General features: G+C 46.6%; 1 protein-coding gene across 1 annotated transcript in view; it reads right to left on the bottom strand.

Moving 5' to 3' along the window:
• Nucleotides 1–12176, bottom strand: part of CPED1 (cadherin like and PC-esterase domain containing 1) — a 131418-nt gene that overhangs the window by 67943 nt on the left and 51299 nt on the right. The window lies entirely within an intron of this gene.

The following is a 12176-nucleotide window of genomic DNA, read 5'->3' as shown; positions in this document are numbered from 1 at the left end:
ATTCCTGTCCCAGGCAATCCAAAACTAATAGGGTTATCAGTACCTGTAACATAGATGTGTGTGCGGATAAGAATATCAACCTTGCTGTGGTGGTAAGGAAATGGGGGAACTCAGAAAATAAACACAGGCTCAGTCATAAAGGACTTAATGTCCAACACACAGAGTATGAGCAATAAACAGGGTGAATTAGAAATTCAGGTATTGAGGGCAGATATGTTATTGTTGCTATTATGGAAACGTGGTGGGATGAAACAACAAATGAAACACACAGCTAGAGGGATTTAAATTATTTAAAAGAAACAGGCCAAATAAAAGAGGAGGTGGAGTTGCACTATATATAAGAAATAACTACATCTCTACAGAAATAGAGCTCAACAATGATGAAAACTGTCTTGGCTTCCGGTTTTGCGCAGTAGTGCAGCAGCCGAGGGATCGAGGGCTCCGCACCTTACAGCTGATTTCTGCCTGCTTGGGGACCTAAATGGGCCTGAAGTTGCTCCATAGAGACAACAAAGAAGGAGGAAAGTCCCGCTGATTGTGGAGAGACAGCGGTCAATCTGATCGGTTTGGGAAAAGCCTTCCAGAAACTGTCAGGAGAAAGGTTAGCTAAAATCAGAATCCTAGGGCAGTGGTGGCGAACCTATGGCACGGGTGCCAGAAGCAGCACTCAGAGCCCTCTCTGTGGGCACACACGCCGTCACCCCAGTCCTAAGCATTCAGCTGGGTTTTATAAAACCTTTTCGCTTTAGGCCTCCACCGCCGTGTGCAAACAATAAAAAAAATAGGTTCAATCAGTCAATTTCAATTTTTTGCGGGAAAAAAAAGATCTTGCAAAGTTGGAATTGATTGATTGAACTTTTTAGTCCCACCCAGTCTGCCATTACCACAGCAGCCATGCCCACCCACTGGGCCACACCCACCCGGCACTCAACGTTGCATAAGTGGGTTTTGGGTTGCAGTTTGGGCACTCAGTCTCTAAAAAAGAGCGTTGTCTTACCTGAACGCTTTTTCTCAGCAGGATGGTGTAGACTCCACTGATTGGGTAATTTAATCCCACCTGCTCAGACTAAGACAAAAAAACTCTGCCACGCCTCCTTCTGGGTGTGACTTCCCAGTTTTTGTCGAGGCGAAGCTACCAGACGCAAGGCTCCAAACAAAAAAGGAAGACACAGGCCTAGACTAACACTAACAGGGTGGGTGTGGAGTCTACACCATCCTGCTGAGAAAAAGCGTTCAGGTAAGACAACGCTCTTTTCTCCATCAGGATGGATGTAGACTCCACTGATTGGGACATACCAAAGCTGCTCATGTCCCTATAGGGAGGGAGTCTAGGCTTGTGACCCCTGAGAACCCACTATTTGCTGTAGGACTCTCCTACCGAAAGCAGCCTCAGCTGCTGCAAATTGATCTATCCTATAATGTTTTATGAATGAGGAAGGAGAGGACCATGTCGCAGCCCTGCAAATCTCCTCGAGTGATGCCTGGGTAGACCAAGCCGCTGAGACAGCAGCACTACGTGTAGAGTGAGCAGTAATATGTGAAGGTACCGGAAGGGACTGGGAAATATAAGCCCTGGAAATACACATCCTTATCCACCGACCAATGGTGGAAGAAGAGACCTTCCGACCCATAGTTGAGGGTTGAAAGGACACGAATAATGCCTCGGACTTCCTGAAGGTCGAGGTTCGTTTAATGTAATGGCGCAGAGCCCTGCGCACATCCAACATATGCCACCGTCTCTCCAGATGATGGGAAGGGTTAGGACAGAAGTTAGGAAGGACTAGTTCCTGCAAGCGGTGAAACCCTGTATTGATCTTTGGAACAAATGCAGGATCCAACCTGAAGACCACTCTATCCTCATGGAACATGCACAAGTCCTCCCTGACCGACAGGGCCGCCAATTCTGAAATCCTCCTGGCCGACGTGATGGCCACTAGGAAGGCTACCTTCAATGTAAGGAAGTGAAGGGAGCAAACTTTCAGAGGTTCAAATGGAGAAGACGTTAAAGCCTGTAACACCTTAGAGAGGTCCCAGGATGGATAACGATGAACCGTGGGGGGCCCTACATTGGCCGCACCCTTGAGAAAGGCACTGACTGCTGGGTGTTGGGACAGGGAAACCTGGTTGTCACAGGTGAGAACTGTCGACAAGGCTGCTATCTGCCTACGTATGGTGCTGGTTGACAGACCTCTAGTTAACCCCTCAAGTAAGTAATCTAATATGTCTGGGATGGAGACAGCAAGCGGTGAAAGCCGCTTTTTGGTACACCAAGAGCAAAAACTTCTCCAAGTGGCGTCATAGATTCTGTTGGTCGAGGGACGCCTCGAGGCCTGGATGACGGAAATAACCCCAGAGGAGAAAGACTGTTTGGTCAGACTCTCCCGCTCAAGTGCCAAGCGGCTAATTGGAGCCACTGTGGATCCGGATGTTGGAGGTTCCCCTGGCTGAGAGCTACTCGGTCCGGGGGAATCTTCCATGGAGGTGAAATTGACAGGTCCACCAGGTCGGCAAACCACGGGCGTCTTGGCCAAAATGGAGCCACTAAGATTAGCTCTGCCTGTTCCTGGATGAGCTTGCGAATGGTCACTTGTATTAGTGGAAGAGGAGGGAATGCATAAAGTACGCCCTCCGGCCATCTGCTCCGGAGGGCGTCCGTTCCCTCCGCCCCCCTTGCCGGAAACCTGGTAAAAAATCTGGGGAGCTGTGCATTGATCGGACAGGCAAAGAGATCTAGGATGGGCTGTCTGAACCTGCGTGATATTTCCTGGAATAGGATTGAGTCTAGCTTCCACTCTGAGTGATCCACTGTGATCCTTCTCAGGGAGTCTGCCTGTTGATTCGCCTCCCCCGATATGTGCTCTGCCCTGATGGACCTCAGGTTGGACTCTGCCCACAGCCCTATGGCCTGGGCTTCCTGCATGAGTGTCCAAGAGTGGGTGCCCCCTTGTTTGTTTACGTGAGCTTTGGCCGCAATGTTGTCTGTCAGAATTAATACGTGTTTCCCTGATACAAGGTGGGAGAATCTTTGGAGAGCCAGGTGGATGGCCCTGAGCTCCAGCCAATTTATATTGTGAGCCAGGTCTGAACTGGACCACTGACCCTGGGCTAAGTGGTTCAGAATATGACCGCCCCAACCGAACAGACTGGCGTCTGTGGTGAGGGTGATCCTGGTGGGTTCCTTGAACAGAGTGCCCTTGGACAAGGCGGACGAGGTCCACCATAGGAGGGAGGACAGAGTGTGATGGGGAACCCTGACCTTCCTGTTGGAGGCGCTGATGTTGCGTTTCTGAAAAGGAAGAAGGAACCACTGGAGGTTCCTGGAGTGCAGTCTAGCCCAAGGAACGATGCCCAGGCAAGAGACCATCTTCCCCAGGAGTTGGGATAATTGTACCAGGGGTACTCTTTTTTCCCCTCGGATCTGCAGTGTCAGCTTCCGGATGCTGACTTGTCGCTCCTGGGAGAGATATACCTTGCATAGGCTGGAATCTATCAGAGCTCCTAGATGGAGCAGACGTCTTGTGGGTGTGATGTGACTCTTTTTGAAATTCACGGAGAACCCGTGATCCTGAAGTGTTTGAATAGTGATTGCCAGGTCCGACTGCCCTGATTGGAAAGATTTGGACTGTATCAGTATGTCGTCCAGGTAGCACTGTACCCGTACGGGTATCATCCTTAGATGAGCCGCCAGCACGGCCAAGATTTTTGTGAAGACCCTCGGGGCCGAGGATAGGCCGAAGGGAAGAGCCCGGTACTGGTAGTGTTTGTGTGCGTAACAGAACCGCAGGAACCTGCGGTGTTCCTGGATGATCGGAATGTGTAAGTAAGCCTCTGTCAGGTCGATGGAGGAAAGGAAATCCCCCTTCCTGATACTTGCCAAGATGGACTTTAGGGTCTGCATCTTGAACCTCCTGTAAATGAGGAAGTAATTTAGACCCTTTAGGTCCAGTATCGCCCTCCAACCGCCTGAGGCTTTGGGAACTACAAACAGGATGGAGTAGAACCCTTCCCCGATCTGTTCCTGAGGAACCCTTTCTATGGCTCTGATCTCTAATAAATGAGCGATGGCTGTTGTGATTAGTTGTGTTTTTGATGTATTGTTTGAAACCGGGCACTGTATAAAACGATCTGGGGGAGAAGATCGAAACTCTAGGGAGAGACCCTGTCTTATGGTCTCTCTGACCCAGGCGTCTGTGGTTGTGTTTTCCCAAACGTCGTAAAACAGTGCCAGTCGACCCCCAATGGGGTAGTCCTCCTTGGCGTCACTTGGACCGCCTGTAAGGACGACTGCCTGATCCCCTGAAGGGACGCTTGGTCTGGAACTGACCCCTGGCTGCACTACTCTGGCGGTCCTGTTGCCGATCCTGTCTGAAAGAATAGGATCGCGAGCCTCTGGGCCAATCCCAGGACTGCCCTGCCCGAAATGGCTGTCTCCAATCCCAGGAACCGCTGGGACGGAATGATGGCCTACGGAAGTCCTGTTGGGGCCATCTATCTGGTTTTTTAGAGGGATGGGCCAGCGCCTTGCGCTTGTCCTTGCCCTCAATGATATGAGGCTCTAGGACCGGACCAAAAAGGTGGGTGCCACTGTACCTAGATGTTGCTAAGCGCCACTTTGCCTTTAAATCCGTGCGCCATTGCTTCAACCAGAGCAGCCTACGTGACGCCACTGAGGCTGCAATGGATCTGGCTGAACATCTAGCCGAGTGTAAGGATGCATCCGCAATGTATTCGGATGCTGCCACTATTTTCCCTATTGTTTGGTGCGCTCTGACCTGATCCGGCGGAATGAGCGTCTGGAGTTCCTGCAACCACATAATTGCCGAGCGTGCAAAGAAGGAGGATGAGGTTGCCGCCCTTATGGCCCAAGCCGAAGATTGGTGAGCTCTACGAAAAGAGAACTCGAACTTTTTGTCCTCTGCCTTCAAGAATTCAGCCATGTCCCCCGGGACGGCGGTATTGGAGAACAGAGAGGTCAGCGGAGCGTCTACAGATGGGACTTCTAGAAGAGAAGCGAAAGAAGAAGAGACATTGTAAAGTTTCTTGTCTAAACTGCTCTGTGAAGGAGTGGTAGCAAGGGATGCCCACTGCTTTTCCACCGTAGACCTGAAGACTAGTGGGCATGGAATCTGCAGTTCCTCCTTGACCTTTTCTGCAAACAGAGGGTTGGCTTCCCGGTTGGATGAGGAAGAAGGAGTCTCCTCCTGGGCTGAGGTAAGTTTTACCGTGTCAATAGCCCTTACGAGGAGTGACTGAAAAATGGCCGGATCGAAAAGCCCGGAAGAGGTCACCTGTTCAGGAGCTGGATCCTCCTCCTCAGACAAGGGAGTGTCTGCAACTCCCAGTTCCACTGATCCCTCCTCCCCTAATTGTGAGGATGTCTCCGAAACAGCAGAGCTAGGTATAGTATCACGCTCCACCAGAGGTGGGGGAATAGATGCGGGAGGAGTAGGATGGGACTGCACCTGGCTACTCTCAGTTGATGACATAAACTGCCTGAATGCTTGGTGCATGAAGGCCTGGAATTGAGCCTGGGACCACATTTCCCCTTGGTCCCTGGAACTGACCCCAACCTCCGTTGAGGCACACCTGGTCTCAGGTGGTTGGTGTGCTGATGAAGGAGAGGAGCGAGGAGGACCTACCTGCTCGGTTTCCCCCCGAGGAGACCAAGGTCTTGGGGCATCCTGAGATGATTCAAATTGAGGTTCTATCAAAGGAGTATCCAGTGGGGCGGGGGAAACCGTTTCAGTCCCACTGGATCTGAGCCTTTGTGCCTTGGAGAATTCTCTCTCCAATGCTAAGTGTCTCCTTGTGGCCTCTCGCCCGGCTGATTTGGAAGTATCTTTGGAAGACAGATGTTTGGTTTTAGCTTTTTTCTTCCCCCCCATGTCCAATTCTTCAGATCTGCGCTTTGCTTGAGCGGGGGGGACACTAGATTGAGAAGCCTGGGGCGAGGAGCTGTCTGCCATTGCTGTCTAGGTATTCCTGGACAGTAGTACCTAGAAATGGGGGGAGGAACCCAACACGCAGATCACAGTCAGAGATGGAAAACCGATCCTCGCTCTGAACAGAAGGCAATGGCAAGAACAGCCAGACAGTGTTCTAATGCTGTCTGTACAGGCCTTGTGACAAAAGGTCACGGGCTAAACTGAGAAACAGGTGGACAATAAAAGAATCTCTTCGCTCTTCTCTTCTAGGCCTTAGGACCAGTTAATAACACCTTGGTCTGCTCAAATGCAGCCAAGGCCCACACCTGGAGTAGCCCCCTCAAGTTTGACCACAACTCCTGTGGATACAAAAATATCTTCCCCCCTGAACAGGTCTGCTCACAGACCAAGTGACACAGGCAACAACTATGCGTCCGCAATAATGCAGAAATAACTGCCAATGATTATGCAAAAATTTCAATTAGGCCTCCAAAATGGCGTCCGCCACGTGGGACCTCTAGAAGCAGCCGCGCTAGACCATGTGGTCAAAATGGCGGCCGCCAGGCCTTAAGGCCTGGAGAAGCAAAACCCTGTCGTATTTTAAACAGGAGAATCAATTACACAGCAGGGGAATACAAGGCTGATTTGGGATTCCTCCCCCAGTCCCCAAGCACTTGCGATTAGAAGCGCAGCCCCTGCTGCGATCCAGATAAAGCTGCAGTCAGGAATTCTCCCTCAAGGCCTCGAGGCAAGTAAATCACTCAGGAGGTCTCCGAGTTGAAAAGCCGACCTCCGCTACCCAGCTGAATTGGCGGAATCGCAAAGAGGCTACAGATCGTCGGAACGGGAGCTCCCTAACGAACGAAGCCTGCAGCCTCCTTTTCAAAGCCCAAAGGGCTGCAGGGGAGGGAGGACAGAGTCCCTATCCCCCCCAACGCAATCCTCTTAATTTGGAAGTGAAAGCCGAATTAATCTAATTGTTAATCAATTTGAATTTAAAGTATCCAATTTTAATTTGAATAGCCTAAAAGAAAAAAGGAAAGAATCAAACTTAGCTAGGAGCCTTCTGAAAAGCGTCTTGCTGAGCACGAGACTAAGACAAAAACTGGGAAGTCACACCCAGAAGGAGGCGTGGCAGAGTTTTTTTGTCTTAGTCTGAGCAGGTGGGATTAAATTACCCAATCAGAGGAGTCTACATCCATCCTGATGGAGAACAGCTGTTCTCAACCTGTGGGTCGGGACCCCATTTGGGGTTGAACGACCATTTCACGGGGGTCGCCAAACAACGCAGTCTGCCATTTTTCCCCTTTTCCTTAGCTGTGCTACTCCCTTTTATTCTATTGGCTTTCAAAAGCCAATAGGAATTGTCCAGGCTGTCTCTGCCCTGCTGAGCCCGCCAAAAGCCCCAGTCTGCAAACGGTGCTGCAAGTTGTCTGCAGCGAATGCGAGCTGTCTGGAAGTTTCCACCCCTCCCTGCTCATCAACTACTAAAAATGTAAGTAAAAGAGAGCTAGGGGTGGGAGGTGGGAGGCCAGCAGGCGCAGGGAGGGTTGCTGGTGCACGTGGGGCCCGGCGGGTGCCTTACCTCCCTTGGGCTGGGCCAGCTGGTGGCCCAGCCAGTGGTCGGCCTGCTCTGTCTCTGCCGCTTGCCAGCTACGCCTCAGCCGGCGCAGGGGGTGGCACCACACATGTGCGGCGCTCCCGGGCAGGAAAAGTCCTCAACTTACGACCGGTTGGATAATCCTCGACTTACGACCAGTTTAGTCCTTGACTTACGACCGGTTGTTTAGTCCTCAACTTACGACCGGTTGGGGGTCGCAGCATTAAAAAGATTGAGAACCACTGCTCTAAAAGGTTCACCATCACTGTCCTAGGGAGACCACACCTGGAATACTGCAACCAATTTTTGTCACCATACTAAAAAAAGATGTTGAGACCTTGGAAAAAGTTCAGAGAAGAGCAACTAAAATGATCAAAGACCTGAAGACTAAAACATATGAAGAACGGCTGCAAGACTTGGGTTTAGCTAGTCTAAAGAAAAGAAGAAACAGGGGTGACATGATGGCAGTATTCCAGTATTTGAGAGGCTGCCACAAAGAAGAGGGGGTCAAATTACTCTAGAAGGCATGAGAGAGCAGGACAAGAAACAATGGTTGGAAACTGACCAAAGATAGAAAAAGCCTGGAATTAAGGAGAAACTTCCTGACAGTGAGGACAATTAACCAGTGGAACAGCTTGCCATCAGAAATCTTGGCCACTCCATCACTGGAAGTTTTTAAGAAATGGCTAGACAGTCACTTGACTGAAATGGTATAGGTTCTCCTGCTTGAGAAGGGGACTGGACTAGAAGACCTCCAAGTCCCTTCCAGCTTCTATTCTATTCTATTCTATTCTATTCTATTCTATTCTATTCTATTCTATTCTATTCTATTCTATTCTATTCTATTCTATCCATTGCTTCTTGTCCTGCCCTCAGGTGCTTTAGAGAATAGCTTGACTCCAAATACTAATCCAAATACTAGCAGGATACGTATCAATTTTTTATACCTTACATTTAATGTTGTATTATAGCCTTCTACTGTTTACAATTCTCTTGACTGAAAGTAAAGTCCCAGCAGATGTAATTATTTAATGGTCATGTTTATGAAATGATTGTCCTAGCCAGGAAATAAATTGCACTCCTTAATGTCAAGCCAGGCTGATAAGCATCTGATTATTTCCTGGCTTAGGGTGAACTTATGGCAATTTTAGCCCTTGTTCAAGAATTCTGGGGACCTGCAATACAAGGAATGATGTGTCCATTGGACTAATGCATTTGACTCAGCACAGAATCATTTTGCACGGTATATGTTGTGGCAGAGAGAGATGTCTAGGAGGCCTATGTGATTTGCATATGTTTGTTTTAATTATTAACTAAATTTTAATTAATTAAACAAAGGCCAATTTTAGACATTTCTGAATGTCTTAAAAAGGAAGAGATCAAGCTGCTTCTTTTATTCCCAGATCTCATTATCTAATATGAGATGCTGAGTTGTCTTTAAAGACAACTTATTTCATTATGGAAACTAAAAGCAAACTTTTTATTATTTTTACTAAGAATTTTTGATAAAAAATAATGTCCAAGTATACAGCCATTCCACAATAATTTGCCAACCATATTCAGACAGATCATGCTGTGCATATACAATAGTTGGCAAAGTAATGAATTAATATTAATTCTACTGCCAAAGCTGTGCATCTGTCCAAGAGATGATAAAGTTTGCTAATGCAAGATAAGAGACATGCCCATTTTTCTGTCACTCATCAGTAGTCAAGTATTTCATATGGGATTTTTTATCTTCTCCATTATGATCTCCAAAGCCTCCTAAAATAAAGTTATGTGACTGTCCAACTCACATTCATGAATAACATAACCGCTGAGCACTCTCTTAACACAACCAGGAATAAAAATAGGTTCCCCCACACTATCAGTATCTGATTAGGGGATTATGGTGATGGTTCCATGGACATTGTGGCCAAGATCCTCATTTATATTGCAAAGGTGTTTTTCAAAAGGCAACTGGACTTTCTTGGTTTTTTCCTTGAACGTGTTTTGCTTCTCACCCAAGGAGCTTCTTCAGTTCTGAAGCTTTTTGGATGAGAAGCAAAATGTTTTTAAAGAAAAAAAAAACCAAGCAACTCCAGTTGCCTTTTGAAAAGCCTATTTAGGACAACCATGACCTGGATGATTGAGAATCTCCATAGATATCCTCATTTATACATTTTGTTCTAGTGCTATTTTGTGCTTTTGTCCCTGAAATCTATGATACTGACAAAGTTTTACTGAGGTTAGAGCTGTGCAATAAATAAGTATGCCACCAACTTAATATTTGCCTTTTAATCTATATATCAAGTACCTTGACAATATAAATGAACATTTTCAAAACATTACAGAATAAGAACAGTGGATATTTTGTACCTCATAAATGACTATCCAAGCCCTTTTTAAATTAATCAAAAGGTAGAAAAAAGTGTTAGGAAGACCTGCAGACTTACTGATAAAATAAGAGGTAAAGTATAAATATATTAGAATCCCATGATTCTATAATCTAATTCCTTTTCTCACCTAGGAAGCTTTGTGAGTATCTAAAGTTTGTTAATTACTGTTGCAGGCTTTGAAGTAGTGATAGAACCATACAACTGTTACATATTTCATTGAAATAAACACTACTAAAACAATAATATTTTAAACTTTATTTTAATAGGAAAAATCAGCTTGCTTTCTTTTGCATAATCCCTGAAGTCCATGTTTCATTTTGAAGATAGCTACTCTCATTCAATAAAATCAGGGAAAGAGTGTTTCTTTCCCTTAAATCAGTTTTCTTAATCTGCTCTTAAAATGCTATAGCTTGCAAATCACTGACAAACTTTAAGTTGCTTTTGAAGCTTTATCCCCCAGTTCAACAGTAACCCATCTGATCTTTTCCTTCCCAGCTGGTGTTTGTAATTTTCTCTTCAACCCTTGCAATTTCCTTCCTGTGCTATCTTATAGCCCTGTAACTCTTTCCATCCATTGCAGTTTCCTCCTTCCAGAGAATGAAGTACCAAGCTTTCAAGATACCTTTCAGGAGCAATTAATGCTTGTTTGCAAAGCGCCTAATATTTGGATTGAGCAGCATACTAGCCTCAAAGATGCGAACATGCTTTGGAATGCACAGGGGCATTCATTCAGTAGTACCTGGGTATAACTCTTAAGAGCAGTGTTTGTCAAACTTGGCAACTTTAAAATGTGTGAACTTTGACTCTCAGAGTTCCTCAGCAAGCATAGCTGGCTGGGGAATTCTGGAAGTTGAAGTCCACACATCTTAAAATTGCCAAGTTTGAGAAACACTGCTTAATAATGATGATGATGATGATGATAAAGTTGGAAGGGACCTTGGAGGTCATCTAGTCCAACCCCCTGCTGAGGCAGGAAACCCTATACCATTTCTGACAAATGGCTGTCCAGTTTCTTCTTAAAAACTTCCAGTGTTGGAGCATTCACCGCTTCTGGAGGCAGGTTGTTCCACTGGTTAATTGTTCTAACTGTCAGGCAGTTTCTCCTTAGTTCTAGGTTGCTTCTCTCCTTGCTTAGTTTCCACCCGTTGCTTCTTGTCCTGCCTTCAGGCGCCTTGGAAAATAGCTTGACTCCCTCTTCTTTGTGGCAGCCCCTGAGATATTGGAACACTGCTATCATGTCCCCCCTCGTCCTTCTCTTTGTTAAACTAGAGATACCCAATTCCAGCAACCGTTCCTTATATGTTTTAGCCTCCAGTCCCCTAATCATCTTTGTTGCTCTTCTCTGTACTCTTTCTAGAGTCTCAACATCTTTTTAACATCGTGGTGACCAAAACTGGATGCAGTATTCCAAGTGTGGCCTTACCAAGGCATTGAAGAGTGGTATTAATACTTCACGTGATCTTGATTCTATCTCTCTGTTAATGCAGCCTAGCACTGTGTTGGCTTTTTTGGCAGCTGCAGCACACTGCTGGCTCATATTTAAATGATTGTCCACTAGGACTCCAAGGTCCCTCTCACAGTTACTATTATTGAGCAAGGTACCCCCTATACTATACCTGTACATTTGGTTTTTCTTGCCTAAATGTATAACCTTACTTTTTTCACCATTGAATTTCATTTTGTTAGATAGCGCCCAGTGTTCAAGTCTGTCCAGATCCTCCTGTATCCTAAGCCTGTCTTCTGGAGTGTTGGCTATTCCTGCCAGCTTGGTGTCGTCTGCAAATTTGATGAGTTCCCCATCTATCCCCTCGTCCAGATCATCGATGAAGATGTTGAAGAACACTGGGCCCAGAACAGAGCCCTGGGGCACCCCACTACACACTTCCCTCCATGTAGATGCGGTTCCATTGAGGACCACATGCTGAGTACGGCCGGTCAGCCAGCTACGGCTCCATCTGACGGTGATGCTGTCTAACCCGCATTTTTCTATCTTATTAAGTAGTAGGTTGTGGTCTACTTTGTCAAATGCCTTACTGAAGTCCAAGTAAATTATATCCACAGCATTCCTCTGGTCCACTAATTTTATCACTTGGTCAAAGAATGCAATAAAATTTGTCTGGCATGATCTGTTTTTAACAAATCTATGTTGGCTTTTAGTAATGACTTTGTTTGCCTATAGGTGTTTGCTGATTCGTTGTTTGATTATCTTTTCCAGAATCTTCCCAGGTATTGAGGTCAGGCTGATAGGTCTGTAATTTCCTGGGTCCTTTTTTT

This window comes from Crotalus tigris, unplaced genomic scaffold, assembly GCF_016545835.1.
Source record: "Crotalus tigris isolate CLP2741 ecotype Arizona unplaced genomic scaffold, ASM1654583v1 scf7180000017883.2314494, whole genome shotgun sequence".
Lineage (NCBI taxonomy): Eukaryota > Metazoa > Chordata > Lepidosauria > Squamata > Viperidae > Crotalus > Crotalus tigris.
This window is presented reverse-complemented; position numbering and strand designations above follow the sequence as displayed.